The 15,925-nt window shown below is 42.9% G+C and overlaps 1 protein-coding gene and 1 long non-coding RNA gene across 5 annotated transcripts in view; one reads left to right on the plus strand and one right to left on the minus strand.

Annotated features, from left to right (window-relative positions):
- Positions 1-15,925, minus strand: part of CDIN1 (CDAN1 interacting nuclease 1) — a 245,111-nt gene that overhangs the window by 24,278 nt on the left and 204,908 nt on the right. The window lies entirely within an intron of this gene.
- Positions 1-15,925, plus strand: part of LOC125639183 (uncharacterized) — a 76,692-nt gene that overhangs the window by 12,819 nt on the left and 47,948 nt on the right. For 2 of the 4 annotated variants that reach the window (XR_007357402.2, XR_007357401.2), the window contains 2 exons: positions 2,332-2,431; positions 8,028-12,460. The exons of the other annotated variants lie outside the window; for them this stretch is intronic. This is a non-coding gene — a long non-coding RNA (uncharacterized LOC125639183). Of the gene's footprint in view, positions 1-2,331; positions 2,432-8,027; positions 12,461-15,925 lie in introns of those variants that run through there. 4 annotated transcript variants of the gene reach the window in all.

Consider the following 15,925-nt stretch of genomic DNA (forward strand, 5'->3'; position numbering starts at 1 on the left):
TTGACTGCTGCTGCTCCCACGTTGACTCCGCCTGTGCCTCTCGCGGCGGTGGAGTACAGGAGTTGACGGGAGAGCGCTCAGGGGTCGATTTAACGCGTCTAGGCTAGACGCGATAAATCGACCCCTGCTGGATTGATCGTGGCCCACCAATCAGGCAGGTAGTACAGACATACCCTCCCACTGTTACTAGCAATATGTAGACAGCTCATTCAGAGAAGTAAGGAGTCATCTTATTGTCTTGTACTTCCCTAACCAGTCACAATCCTGCCCAGTTATTTTTTTTCCTGTCATGCCTTTGTCCGGGCATACAGAAAATAGAACTAATCATTTTCAGTTCTATATCTTACTAAAAGGTAGCATTAGCCATTTATTGGCCAGAAAGAAACATTATGATGATCATCCAGTCTGGTCTCTTGCATAACCCAGGTAATAGAACCTCACAGCACCGGCCATAGAACCTCACTGTCAAAAAGTGACATTGTTCCCTGCTTTTTCTTGACCATCTTGCTTAAAGGAAGCAAATAAAATAAAAGCTATAGTACAGTTAACAGATTGAGTCTCAGGCCATTTTTGGAGAGCTCTCTTCTGCTTTCTTTTTCCAGTTAAAAATCTACCTCTTATTCTGCTCCTCGCTATTGCTGATTTTCAACCTAAGCATTTTCTTCATGGAAAGAGGTTCCTGGAACTACCAACTTTTTTAATGCAGCTAGTCTGGTATTCAGTGAATGCATCAGTCTGGACAGCAATATTGTCTGCTTCTTCCCAGCATTATTCCCAAAGGTGATCTCTGGATGTTGGTTTGTCACCTGATGAAACCTAGATACACTATGCTCCACAAAGGGACTTAGGTTTTGTGATGCTGAGCATCACAGTGCCTTACTTTCAGGTGTCTAGAAAATGATTGGAACAACGCTGTGATCCACAAACCCTGACTTTGGCACGGAGGCTCCCTACACAGTGAATGGGAGAGATGGGTTCCTGAGAATGAGATCCACAAAAACTAGAATGCTAGGCAGGGTGTCGCCTAAACTAGCCAATGGGAGATGCCAATGAGAGGAAGTGCCTTTCTCTGCTTGCGATCCACAGCCAAGGATACCTCCTGGAGTCAGTAGTTTCTTGTGAGAATGAATTATGCATCTGTCTCATTCCACACAAAAGCGGGTGGCAGGGTGGGGGAGGAAGAGGAAGTGGTGGTGCCCATCTTATCACTTTTAACATAGTGGTTAGAACACTCACCTGGGATGTGGCGGATTCAGGTTCAATTCCTCCCCACCTGATGGAGAGAAAGGATTTGAACAGGGCGTTTCCCACCTCTCAGGAGAGAGCTGTAACCAGTGGGCTAAAAGTTATAAAGTGGACACACCAACCCCATCATCTCTTTCTCCTTGGCCAGATTCTGAATGGAACCTGATCCAGCAGGCATGCTCAGAGGCCAGCTACTGGATCAGGCCCCAAGGGTAAGACAGGCCTCTTAACCTCTTCCACCTCTTTTCAACTGGTTCATGGATTACACCGAGGCTTAGGTGGGAGCTAAACGTTCAGATGCCTAGAGTAAAGCAGCAGTGCACATGCCCAGAGACAGAAACTTAGGCACCTCAAGAACTTTTACAGAGAAATCTTGGGCACTTTTAGGGTATGTCTACACTATGAAATTAAGTCGAATTTATAGAAGTCGAATTTTTAAAAAGCGATTCTATACAGTCGATTGTGTGTATCCCCACTTAAGACCATTAAGTCGGCAGAGTGTGTCCACAGTACCGAGGCTAGCATTGACTTCCAGAGTGTTGCACTGTGGGTAGCTATCCCACAATTCCTGCAGTCTCTGCCGCCTATTGGCATTCTGGGTTGAGATCCCAATGTCTCATGGGGCAAAAAACATTGTCACGGGTGGTTCTGGGTACATGTCGTCAGGCCCCCATTCCCTCCCTCCCTCCGTGAAAGCAGTGGCAGACAATCGTTTTGCACCTTTTTTCATGGGTTATTCTTGCAGACGCCATACCACGGCAAGCATGGAGCCCGCTCAGCTCACCGTCACCGTACGTCTCCTGGGTGCTGGCAGACGTGGGACTGCATTGCTACACAGCAGCAGCTCATTGCCTTGTGGCAGGAGATAGTGCAGTACGACGAGTAGCTGTCCTTGTCGTTTCCTGGGTGCTCTTGGCCGGCCTTGGTCAGGTCTGCCGGGGCGCCTGGGCAGAGATGGGTGCTCCTGGCAGACCTCGGTAAGGGAGATTAGTCTTTAAAAAGAGACATTTTAGAGAACAATGGGTAGACTCTTTCACGGTGAACCAAGCTGTTAACATTACATAGCATCTGTATTTTCTTTACAAGGTCGCATTTTGCCTCTTATATCGAGGGCCTGCCGGTATGGTGTGAGAGACCACAAATGCAGGGCCGGCGGGCAACAGAATTTGGCTTGCAGGCAGCCATGGTAAGCCACAGTCTTTTGGCTTCTTTAACCTTCCTAACATGTGGGAATGGTTTCAAACAGCAGCACCCTCATTTCACATACCAAGCACCTGTTGGGTTGGCCCTTTAAAATGCGTTGGCCATTTAAAAGGAGGGGCTGAGGTTTTCGGGTTAACGTGCAGCACAAACCCAACTAACCCTCCTCCCCCCCACCCCACACACCCAATTCTCTGGGATGATCGCTTCACCCCTCCCCCCACCGCATGGCTATGCGGGGGATGATTTCTGTTCAGCCACAGTGGGGATGATTTCTGTTCAGCCACAGCCAAACAGCCCAGCAGGAGGATTTCCGCTCCATCCCCGGACACGTTAACATACTTTTCCAGTAGCTGTACTGGCCGCGAATGCATCCCAAGTCTTCAGGGCAAATTAATCATTAAACTTGCTTGCTTTTAAACCATGTATTATATTTACAAAGGTACACTCACCAGAGCTGCCTTCTCCGCCTTCAAGGTCTGGGAGCCCGGGTTGGGAGGCTTGGAAGGGTATTGGATCCAAGGTGATAAACAGTTCCGGGCTGTCGGGGAGAATGGTTTCTCCGCTTGCCTGGTGTGTGCTATCATCTTCCTCATCCCCAAAATCCTCATCCCTGTTGTGTGAGACTCCCCACTTGCAGGAGTTCATGTACAGGGGTGGGGCAGTGGTAGGGGCACCCCCTAAAATTGTATGCAGCTCATCATAGAAGCGGCATGTCTGGAGCTCTGACCCCAAGCGGGCATTTGCCTCTTGGGTTTTTTGGTAGGCTTGCCTAAGCTCCTTAAGTTTCACTCGGCACTGCTGCAGGTCCCTGTGATAGCCTCTCCTTCATGCCCTTGGAGATTTTTTCAAATATTTTGGCATTTCTTCTTTTGGAACGGAGTTCTGATAGCACGGATTTGTCTCCCCATACAGCGATCAGATCCAGTACCTCCCGTTTGGTCCATGCTGGAGCTCTTTTGCAATCCTGGGACTCCATGGTCACCTGTGCTGAGAGCTCTGCATGGTCACCTCTGCTGATGAGCTCACCACACTGGCCAAACAGGAAATGAAATTCAAAAGTTCGCGGGGCTTTTCCAGTCTACCTGGCCAGTGCACCTGAGTTGAGAGTGCTGTCCAGAGTGGTCACAATGGAGCAATCTGGGATAGCTCCCAGAGGCCAATACCGTCAAATTGCATCCACACTATCCCAAATTCAACCCTGTGAGGTCAATTTCAGCACTAATCCACTCATTGGGGAGGAGTACAGAAATTGGTTTTAAGAGCCCTTAAAGTCAGAAAAAATGGCTTCGTAGTGTGGACGGATGCAGGGCTAAACCGATCTAACACTGCTAAATCTGACCTAAACTCATAGTGTAGACCAGGGCTTAGTTTAAGGCAGGGGATTTTGTGGATCACAGTGGTGCCTAAACTGGGATTTAGGTACCTAAATGGATATGGACCTATGTAACTGGTTTTATTCAGCACATCGAGAGAGTTCTTTTGATTCTATAGGACGCTTGGGTAATTTTTCCACCATCCCATCTGACAGGTCTCACTGGTATGATACGGACTTTGCTGAGTCCCCAGTTTTTATACATTTGCTCTGACGATTTCTGAATCAGAATTATTTTCCTCATCAGAATGAAGTTAACATGTTATTCCAAATCCTGCAAAGAACTGTTTAAACAACATTTCAGCCACCTTGATGACTTCTTGGTCAGTGACAGGGTGGACCTGATGTTCTTCACTAAAATAATTTATAGTAATCCTTTAATAAATAATAATACTTTGCACTTCTAACTCTTCCATTCACTTTACAGATATTATTGATGTAAACCACATTACTTGCCCCATGTAATAGACAGAGAAAACAACCCCGCCCTTGCCCCCACCATATCTGGAATCCAGTCAGGAACTGATTTGCCCAAGGTCACTAAACAAGTCTGTGGTAGAACAAAGAACAGATCACAGCACTCCCAATACTTAGTCCTGCACATTAAACACCAGACCAAACCTCCTACCTCCACAGTCAGGATATCATTATCTAGGTGCCAACATAAGTGGTGCTGCATCCTTGCCACTGGCACCTTGTTCTAGTCTTTTGAGATGATATCCTCAGCTGGGGCAAATTGGTGTAGTTCCACTGATGAAGATTTCAGCTGAGGAGCTGGTCTCTGAGCCTTATCCGTTGAAATTTCCCATTACCAGTAACACATTCCTCATGAGACCTATTGATTCTTGTTGCATCCATTAAGCTTTTGCAGTGACACTAGCTGAAGCAACTATGTCACAAGAACATCTTTCCCCCTAGGTTTCTATTTAATAATGACTGGCAGGGAAGGGTTTTTATACTGGGCTTCCTGGAGTTCTATAACCCAGGGTACTGGATTGTACCACCAACTTTCGGAGCAGGAACATTATCTTCAGGTCTTTTATTTTAGAGTGCTTATGGCCATAGAAGCTAAAGGCTTACTTACAATTTTAAAAAATAATTATCCCATAAACCCTTGCACAGTGTTCTGCCATCAGGAACAACAAACTGACAGACAATTAAAACAAAATACTGAAGTCAGACATAAACTAAAGCAGAGAATAACATCTTCGACCGTGAGACAAAGCTCTGGCAGATTGTCAAGGGGATTTAATTCTAAAGCAGGGCATTCAATGGAGCTACTCCAGGAACTGATAGCAAGAGCCTCCCGGCTCATCTTAACCTCCACAATGGGTCATAGGGTAGAATAGTCTCTCAAAACAGCTGGGTCCCAAACCATTCAGATCATTACCAACACCTTGAATTGCATCCAGAAATTAACAGGAAGCCAATGCAGAGGCTTGAGCAATGGTGTTCTGTGCACATGGTGCTCATCTCACTCACAAAGCAGACAGCTGTATTTTGCATTATCTGCAGCTTATGGGTAGACATAATGTACCAAAGTCATTCCTGTTGCAATTCCACTAGAGTGGGATAACACTAGGGACAAGTTTGGCTTATTAGGTGACTGGGGTCAGGTGGTGGGGAGAAAGAAGAGAGAGAGAACTACTTCCAGCATTGTTACATGAATATGAGCAATTCTTTATCCATGGCTTATAGACAGTCTTTAAGAACATTTTCTGGGGGGAAGGGAGTGAAAAGGGATGGAAAATCACTCCACCAGGATCCATGTCGAGAAGGGACTCTTTGTATGTGGATCTCCCCCGTTGCAATTGGCTGTGTAAACCTCCTGTCTGGCACCCTTCCCCTCTATCCTGAATCCCTCTACCCCTCCACAAGCCTGGGAATTTACACATGGTCCAGTGTCCAGCTGGGGAGAAATTTGCATTTCCACCACACATGTACCCACTTTCAGTCTCAGGGGCCAATGGTATATCTGCTGAAAAATTAATGGAGCCTGAGGCAGTGTGCTCAGGGGTTGGTGGGAAGGAACAAGTCCTCCAGCTGATTCCCCCATTATCCACATATAATTCATTCCAAACCCTCTTCATCTTCCTTGAACATCAAAGGGAGGCAGCTCTACCTCTCCTGTGAAAGAATTCTAAGGAAACCTCCCTCCCTCCACCTGTCAGGAAGGGCCCTATCCAAGAGTTTTCCCATAGGGGAGGATAACTCCTCCTCACCCCTTGATGAACCATTGACATTCTAATTCTCCCATGACTATGCTAAAGAGAAAATAAATTGGTCTGATGTGCTGTAATTTTCATACCCACTAGACCAATTATCTCCCAGGGCCTCAGAAATTCAAGAGCTATTTTAGAGTTTCAGAGCCAGTTTGAACGATCAGCTTTCTTCAACAGAAGTAATGATGTACGTGACCTGTTGGTTGGTCAATGGCCAATAGTTCCTTTCTGAACATCAGAGAAGTTAACTATGATATAAAAGTACTCTCTGTATACACCTAAGATAGTCCTGTTCTAATCTTTATAACACTAGCTCTTGGGTCCAGAGGAGAGTTATCTCAAATGATGAGTAAGTGCTGTTGTCTAAGCCTGTTACGGTTTTATTTGACATTTTACATTATCACAAATGTGTGGTGTTAGCCATTCTACATTTCCTATAGTGATTTCATGAATGGGAATGGGGATTGTAATTGTTAATATGAAGACACAGTGCAAGTCTTTATGCAATAGACCGTAGTTCGGCACTGGCATAAATGGGTATAACTCTCAGTGAAGTCACTCACCTCAGCGCTGAATTTGGCCTAATATGTAAACTTTACAAGATATTCTGTCACAGATAGTCTCTATCAATGGCTAATGCACAAGAAGTATTTAGATCTATTTGAAATGAGTAATACTAATAGTTTCAAAACAGTATAGGCCTGTAGGCCAGGCGCATGCTTCCGCTGCTACTGACATTAATAACCTAGACTGCCAGTGGATCTTCTGATGCTGGTGCCAATGTTTATGCCCATGTAGGGTGACCAGACAGCAAATGTGAAAAATTGGGACGGGGGTGGGGAGTAATAGTAATATTAGAAAAAGACCCAAAAATCGGGACTGTCCCTATAAAATCAGGACATCTGGTTGCCCTATGCTCATGAGAGATGGGACAGTTGCTTGATTTCAATCTTCAAATGCCAATGTGAAAATATGTAATAGAGTATGCCCATAATAAAGAACTGTGATGAGCAGATAATAAGAGGTGCTGTGCGAGTAATAAGAGAGCTAGTGATCTGAGCAGAGGACTGTGAATGAGGGTTTAGTTCTTGCTTTGCCACTGACACACTGAGTGACCTTGGGTAAATCATTAGCGTGCAATTGCAGAAATCATTTGTTAAATGGCACTAATCCTTACATACCTCACCGGGTTCTTATGAAGCTTAATTCATTAATGTTCATAAAGCGCACTGAGATCTTCAGACAAAAGATGCTATGTAGATGCAAACCAGCATAATTAATTAACCATTAATTGTCTGTGATATGGCAATCCTGAAGGGGACATCTTAAAAAGAAATAAACTTCTGTATTTTATCTATGATGCTGGTTCCCAAAACACTCTAAGGAAAACTGAGTAAGATAAGAATGGATCTCAAATATTCATATATATATATATATAGAGAGAGAGAGAGAAATTATCCTCAGCATGATTTTATATGCTCTGTTATTTCAGGGGGAGGGGAAGATGGAAAGGGACTAAATGGATGTCTGACATTGCAGAAAAGCCTGCTCATGCCTCTTACTCACTGGGAAAAATTCATGAAGAATAGTTCATCAGCATGAAAATTTCACCTCTGCAATTCAGCCAAGGTCACTGAGACCTTTTGTAGTGTGCTGAGAAAATCGGCTCACACAAATTAATGTTGCTCGAGGGAAGCATTAGTTTATGAGAAAAAAGGTCTAAAATGTAGGTAAAGAAAATAATGCGTATGTTACATTGTGGGGGCCCAATCCTGTATCACTGAAATCATTGACAAAACTCCCATTGACTGCAGGATCAGAGCATTGGTCAGATCCCTCCTCCTTTTCTACTTCTTACTCCTTCCAACCCCTGTCCTTGGTCAGGCACACTCTCCCCCTGCAAACACAGCGGGTTTCTTGAGGCAATACTCAGTCTTATGAATGAAATTACTAATTCATATAATTTCACTTTTGTTAAATCTAAGCAAACCTTCAAGATACACACGGAATAAGGAACGGCAAAAACGTAACATTCACTTTGCATTAATGTATCTGAAGCAACAGAAGATGGAGCCCGGAAGAAGTCTATATTTTCAGGATGGCTGCTCTGGCACCCAAGAATCTCCCCAGTGTATTTTTGTATACTTTCATAATCCCCTGTCCTGACTTGATTGTCTAAAGTGCTACAATTCCTTTCTCATAGACATTTCATATCACATTTCCAGAAGTAAGTAGGGACTGGTGAATCTTGATTCAGCTTAGTAGCAAGAATCTTTATAGTGACTGTTCTATTCTGCCGTAGTTTTTTTTCCTCCAGATGTTCAACTGCCTTTGAGAGTACTCAAGGAAACACAGGAACGCTGTGTTCCAACACTTTATCAGTTTAATTGAAAAAAAAAATAACATGCAATGTACAGTCAGGGGCTCTTTAAAGAACTCCCTAGCAACTTCATGGATAAATACTCTGCTCTTGCTCACTAAATGATATAAAATCACGTTGCTAAGTGAGTTTTCTTTTTAAAAACTTGTACATGAACTTAATGCTCTTGAGAATGAGGATGTTGGAGCATTGCTCTGAGGCAGGCATAAAATATGTGTAACAGACACCCTAGAGAACAGAACGTGGTACCTTCAGCAGCACAAGCCCTGGCTCTGAATACTTGAGCTAAAGGTCCTTGTGCTGATTGGAATTAGTCACTAGCAGGAACATAATTATCTTATGGTATAACTGTTCATGTTATTGAGCTATTCCTAAGCATCTGAGGTCCATGGCAATATAAGTCCCATCTAATGTGTCCTTTTGTGCTGTTACTTGACATGTACATGTATGTAGGCACAGACTTGTTATACAGTCATTGTGGAAATTTACCTACATTTTTATACCAGTGCTTCCCGTGCTGCTGCCATTGTCATTTCATCCTTGCTTGAGTAGTGCAGAACTGTGCTGGTAAATATCATCCAGCAAGGAGAGAAGTAAATTTGATGGATGTAGTACTCTTTTCTTTAGTGAGCTAGGCTGAAAAGTTAAACATTCCTTCTCGTTTATCACACAGTCTGCTGGTGCTTATTGGCAATAGGCTCACTCATCCTTTTAAATAGCTTTCTTTTTCTGTGGGGAGCAATCTCTGTGTGAGTCCAGCAGAATTCTTGAAACCAGGTTCCCATCTGCTGTTTTTGAACCTTGAAGTTTCACCAGGTATTAAGTTGGTTCAGCAGTCTTTGAACTTGATCCTTCAAAGTACAACCCTAATGCTAGGGCTGGGTCTTGATACAAGGGACTAAGATGGAGTCAGGCCAATGGGAGGTAGGGTGCATACAACTCTGCACCTTGCAGGACAGCTTTTCCCATGAGGAGCAGCCTCCCTCCAAGCTCTTTCTCTTGGAAGTTGGAATACTGAGTGATGAAGGAGTTGACAGAAAGGGGCACTGAACCTGGAGGCGGGAGGAAATATTCCATTCCCACTTCCTGCTACCAGCCAGCCTCCACATGGTAGGGCAGAATGTCACTCTAGAACAAGGCAGGGAATTGGAAGAAGGGCATCTGATTGGCTCTGGGCCAGTCAGCTGGTACAGGGGCAGGGCTAAAGAGAACACATGCTGAGAAGCCTATGGCTGTTTGTTACTGCTGTTGCAGTAGAGAATGGGCTCAGACACAGCCTGGATTTAGGGTAGAAGCTGGAGGATTGGCCTGGGGAGCAAGCTGGGGCATGACCTAGATCCAGGGTAAGAATCCTGAGCAGCATAGTAACCCTACGGGTCAGTGCTGCAGAGCCCAGGACACAGAACTCAGAGCTTGTCACATGCCCACGCATGAGTGACCAGCATGAGGGTTGGAAGGTACCCTGATTGGGACTGAGAAACTGGGCTTGTGGGCTGTTTGGACTCTTAATTGGTTTAGAGAGCAGTTAGGCATTGGGGACTGGGTAATTTGTACTATTGTGGTGTGTGTTTGTGTACATGTGACCACATATGCATCCCGCCACCCCATGAATTGTCTCTGATACTACCTGATGGTTTGTTTCTGCTCAGAAAAATAGTGTTTGATTGTTGAGTGCAGTATTTCTTCCTCAAGTGCTTGGGAGAGAAACAAGTGGTGTTTTCTCAGGCATGTAGCTTGGGATTTGGGAACCCCTTAACTAACCCCAGAGAGCCCCTGCCCAATTAATAGAATTGCCTTCTCCTTTGGGGTCATGGTTATGTGGTGACTGCTTACAACCGCCAATTGAATGAGTGGACAGAACATTACAAGCCAGATTCTCATGTACATTAAGGGCCCTTTACATTGCCAGAGTGATCTTAAATGCCTCAGTGTAAATAAGAATCTGGTCTTAAATATTTGTCACAAGTATTTCGTCACATTATATTTATACCACCTTATGTGCTACATCTACCAGACAGGCATTAGCAAGCAGAAAGTCATGTCCAAAAATTCATTACTCCACAATATTCACAGTGTATTCCTTTTCTAAAATAGTTTTTCACATAAGGGGTTAATGTTGTTTGATTGTCAAAATAGGTAGAATTAAATAAGCCCCAAATCAAATGGTGGTCTGACACTGTTCTCAGTTTAGAACTCCAGGGCTAATATTCTGGGGTCTCTGGATATTACTCAGTAAAGTTTAAATGCTGTTACTTTTATTGCCTTTCTCTGTGAGCTATTCCACCCTGTTAAGTAGCATGGTCAGAATATAACAAGAGTAATCATAGAAATGTAGGACTGGAAGGGACCTCAATAGGTCATTGTGACATACTGGGGTACAATCTAGACTAGTGGGGGGGCTGTGTTACCCCTGCCCTGCAAACTTGGGTGCCTTACAATGCCTTGCTGAAGTGGCTCCCACCTGGGTTGCTCACAAACAGCCTTCCACCATGCAAGCTATACCCTAAGTGTTTGTGTGTAACTGCAGCCTGCCAGTTACACCCTGGCTCTCACCAGCCTGGCTTATACTGCATGTGACCTCAACGCACTCCCAGTCCTGGATTTTTCCGTGGAAATATATGTCCTGTACTGCTCAACCTGCTTCTGGACAGTGCAAATATATTAAGTCCATTATTCCTTTAAGGCAATAATATGCCAGATCATTACCTTAAATGGAGTTACCCAGACACTTCAGCTTAATCACACTGTATTAGATAAAACAAGTTTATTAATTACAAAGAGATAGATTTTAAGTGTGTATAAGTAATGAGCCATAAAAGTCAGAAATGGTTACAAGAAAAAAACAGATAAAACGCTTACTAGTGCCTAATTTAACAAACTATACTAGATTCAAGCAAACTTTCTCACCACATGCAGGTTACTGACCAAACTCTTCAGGTCAGGACTCCTCCCTCAAAGGAGGGGGAGTCTCTTGAGGTGTGTGCTCCTTTTTATCGTTTCATTTCCTTCTTGAAAAACATTTCCAGCTGGGAAGTAGAAGACTAAGAGTCAGGGAAAGATGTTCCCTACTGTTTATTCCATGTGTGAGCGTCCATTGTTGTCCCTTCCTGCTTGGTGAGTGTTTACTGCTTAAATGCAAATTAAGGCAACCATATACTCGTTTGTTCAAGACAGGCCTTGGGTTTTGAACGTGCTCCCTTAATACCATACAAAGGAACCTTATGACTTCACATATGACGTTGCCACAAATTTTATCAGGACAATACTGACCAGCAAATTATGAGTTTTCAAATGATACCTTACAAGGCATACCTTAAACAAAGATTATTACAGTAGTGTGTAGGGTGTGAATACAGGGGAGTATGCCATCACAGTCATCTAGTCCTATCCCCTACACTGAGGCAGGACTAATAATAATAGTAGTAAAAGTAATATTAATAATAGTAAAGCTCTGTATGTAAAAGTAAAATTGAACCTCTTCACTACTTGCATTGAGTATAATGACCAATAAATGTGCTGCCTTTAACACATCTGCTCAAAGCGGGATGACATTTGAAGTTTTCTGCACAGTAGCCTTGTCCTGTATACATTGTATTTTCAAATCTACAGTTAGACTTTCTCCTTCATACTGGATTTAACCAATTTTAACTATGTAGGTTGGGGCTACAATTACAAGAATTAAATGAAGCCCCTCAAACTTGAAGTTTTCTGCCTTCATTACAAGCTAACCATGTGTTTGATTCAAACCCACAGAAGACAATAGAAAGATTCCCAATAACGTCAGTGGGCTTTGGACCAGGCCCCATATCTGGCTGAAGATAATGTATTCTCTCACTTCCAAGCCTGGGACTCTCCTCTTTTCTGGCTTTCTTCACTGTAATGCCAATGCTTAAATGAAAAAATAATTTGAGTTCTGGTGAAAGCAAATTTGTTGATTTCTGGCTACTAATATCTATAATAAAGTAACTTTTCCCAAATAGCAGTGACTTGCCATTCTTTGTACTAGTTTGACTTGTTTTCTGATTTCTCTCAGTCCATTTTGATCCTGCAGTTCATTTTTTCTGTTGAAGATTTGCAAGAGAGAAAGCTTACAGTTCCAAAAACCTATTCTAACTTTCTATTGGATGGCAGGGATAATTTGTATTTTCTCATCAGTATTGTATAAAAGTAAAACATCTCTAAATATGTTTTTGGTAAAGACGTCATGTAACTCCTTGGTGGCAACAGGATATATTTGATATGCTACTTTCCCCAGGTCTCCAGCAAGTTTGTCACTTGTCTAAATGCAATGCTTGAACTGCACCCTGGCACTTTGGTCCCCAATTCCAAAATGACTGGCTAATGCAGAGATTAAGGCTTGACAACTGGTTTCTGACAAACTGTATAGCACAGTAAATGTAGGTCCTTTCATAATAGCAACAAGAAATTGTGCATTTTGTTCATCAATGGAATGGTTCATTTGACTTATTTTTTCAAATTGGGCATAATAAGCTTCCCAGGATGATTTTCTTTCAAAGCTGCCTGGTCTTTGATTCTGTCGATTAACTGGCTAGGAATGTGTCTCAGGTTCCCAAGGGTGGAAGCTGGGTTCTGGATTCCATGGTGTGGAAGAATATTTTGACTGAAGAAGGGATTGGAGGTTCATATGTAGTACTTCTAATCTTCACTGCTCTTCCTCATTCACACTATTGGAACCCCAGTTGTCAGAAAACAACTGAACAGACTTGATGAATCCTTTTTGGGATTCCAAAGATAGGTGTCTCAAGCAGGAACTTACTTTACTCAGTTTCTTTTTAATTTCAGATAAATAAAGTGCTCAGATCGTGCTCAGTACCTGATGAGATAAATAAGTGCTCAGTTCTTTCTAAAAGTCCGACCTCTTTAAGGTGTTACAAGTTGAATAACCAAAAATGGAGGCACCCGAGGTCACTAGTCACTTCTGAAAATTGTGGCCTGTGGCTTTAAAATCACAGATGCACCTCATCTTTTGTGCTGCCTGCAACTGCACTTAAATGGAGGCCAGTGTTGATTCTGCCTCAGTCAATGACATACTGGGAAATCTAGATGCTCATGTTTGAAAATGAGGCTTCCCAATTAAACTCCTTAATATGACTATGAAGCATTGCTTCAGGCACCCTACCTTTCTGCTTTTGGCAACACTCCCCTCCTAAAATGGCCTACTGTGCAGGATACCTAAATCTGCCATTGCTCAGTGTTGAATGTATGCAATTAATTAATTGCTAGGTGTCTGCTCTAGATGTTAGGATGCTGAAGGTCAGATTTCAGAGGAACAGCCGTGTTAGTCTGTATTCGCAAAAAGAAAAGGAGGACTTGGGGCATCTTAGAGACTAACCAATTTATTTGAGCATGATTGTGATTGTGAGTGATCTAGTGCATGCACATGGAGTCAGGGATGGAAGAAGCCTTCCCTGTACGTAGGTCAGTACTTGGTTTGGATTGCAAATGGCGCTGGCCTCCAAAAAGGAGTAAAGGTAGAAGCATGAACACCTGGACCCCAGCAGAGCTGAGCATGTGCCTAGAGGACCATGTGCAACACCCTTTCTGGCATACTTTCCTTCAAAGACCCTAAGGAATTTTGGCTAAGTCACAATTCCACTGAGGAATCCCCTTGCTGCATGGCTCCTTGCAGCTAGTGGCTTAAAAGACAAAATCTCATCTTCTGTTTGCTCTGCTTTACTGAAATATAGTGTTGGTGTTGCATAGTATGTGCTGCCATAGAGGAGGTACATGGGGCAAATGCAATTAAAGATGCAATTGCAACCTAAGATGATGGAATACTAAGGCGGTATTTTTATATGCCAAAGTTATATTAAGTGACAAAAGAAAAGTGTAAATCATTTTGAACCCCCCCACCCCCAACACCTGTATTAAAAAGAGATTTAATGGGTGGATTATAAAATGTTTTATGAATGTTGTCTTCGTTATTTAAGTAGCTCAAAAGACTTCTAGGAATGGAAAAGGTGTAAGTTAAAATTGTAAATATACTGTGTTAAACCGACTTTGACTGTACTGTTCTACTTGCTACCACTTTTAATGACATGTTTAACTTCTATAGCCACTCAGGACTAAATGTTTGTGCTTCTAAGAAAAGCTTGTCTTGAGAGAACATATTTTAGTTGAATCATACTTTCAGATGCCATCTAGCCATTTCTTTTGTTCTGCTGATCTAATGAAAAAAAAAAAAGACAATGTTGGCATAACATTGGAGAATCACTGCACTCGAGTGTGATTTTTATTTGAAAGTATTTATTCACTTGGGCTGAAAAATAGAAGTAATTTCTCAAGTACATATTTTGGAGAGAGCCAGGAGAACTCACTAACCCTGTCTGGCTTTTTAAAGCTTATCAGGTTTCCCTAGCAGCTTAATCAAAGTCAATTGGGAATTTTAAAGTGAGAAAAATTAGAACAGTGAAAATAAGAAGAAATCCTAGATGTGTGTAGGGCAATTCAGGATAACCTATGGGGCTTAATTACGGTCAATATTGATGAGTAGATTGGGTTGTGCCAAGGATAGCAAATATACCTTGGAACCTGCAACAGGGCAACCTAAGAGAAGGGGGTATGCGTCCTCTTGATCTTACTACCACATAACAACTTGTACATAAAGCCAGCAAAGTAAGCAAGGATGTAACCATGGATGCTCAAACAACTCTCCCCACCACTCTTTAACCTCTCCAGGCATGAGACTGGTGTAAAAGCACAGATGGGCACATATCTCAGCACTCCCACATGTGATGGCTTGCTCATTCACTCCCGCCATGGGGAACCTTCTGTGGGGAAGTGAACAGTGTCCTTAGGCACCGAAGAGGACCCATCAGGCATGTGTGTGGAAAGAATGTGTGTGGGGCGAGCTGCTGTGCTAGAAAGATGGTTCCAAAATAGTTGGTTACATGGTCCCCGTATCTTTCATATTCCTGCAGGGCGCAAGGAAGAGTTATACTGCTGGACAGCTGAACTCCCTAGAGAGCAGCTTGTCTATAGGGGAAGCTTTCTGTTCTACCCACTAGTAAAAATTAAAGTCAGAGAAGTTACTCTGGATTTTTACTGCTATAGAGAGGTCAAAATCTGACTCTTTCTTACTTTGTCACAAGTTCATGCAAATGACCAATGAAAAGGAACAAATTAAGCTTGTTTAACTTTTATTTATATTACCACAGCACCTAGGAGTCCTAGTCATAGCCCAGGATTTCACTAGGTGCTGTACAAACACAGAACAAATGAGTGCTTATGTAGTTTACTTCCTTTTATCTCTCTGGCATCTTTCAGTGGTTTCTATGGCAAAAGAATTTTCAGGTCTAGATTTTTGGGGCCAGCTAAACTCTACTGCACTACCATCTTTGTGCCTATCCTGACCCTGGGGCTGGCCAGGGGCTAGTTACTTCTGAAGGAATTCTGCACCAAAAAATTAAAAATTCTGCGCACAATATTTTAAAATTCTGCATATTTTATCTGTCAAAATAACATAGTATAATCAGGCCATTT

The sequence above is a fragment of the Caretta caretta genome, chromosome 6 (genome assembly GCF_965140235.1).
Source record: "Caretta caretta isolate rCarCar2 chromosome 6, rCarCar1.hap1, whole genome shotgun sequence".
In the NCBI taxonomy this organism is placed as follows: domain Eukaryota; kingdom Metazoa; phylum Chordata; order Testudines; family Cheloniidae; genus Caretta; species Caretta caretta.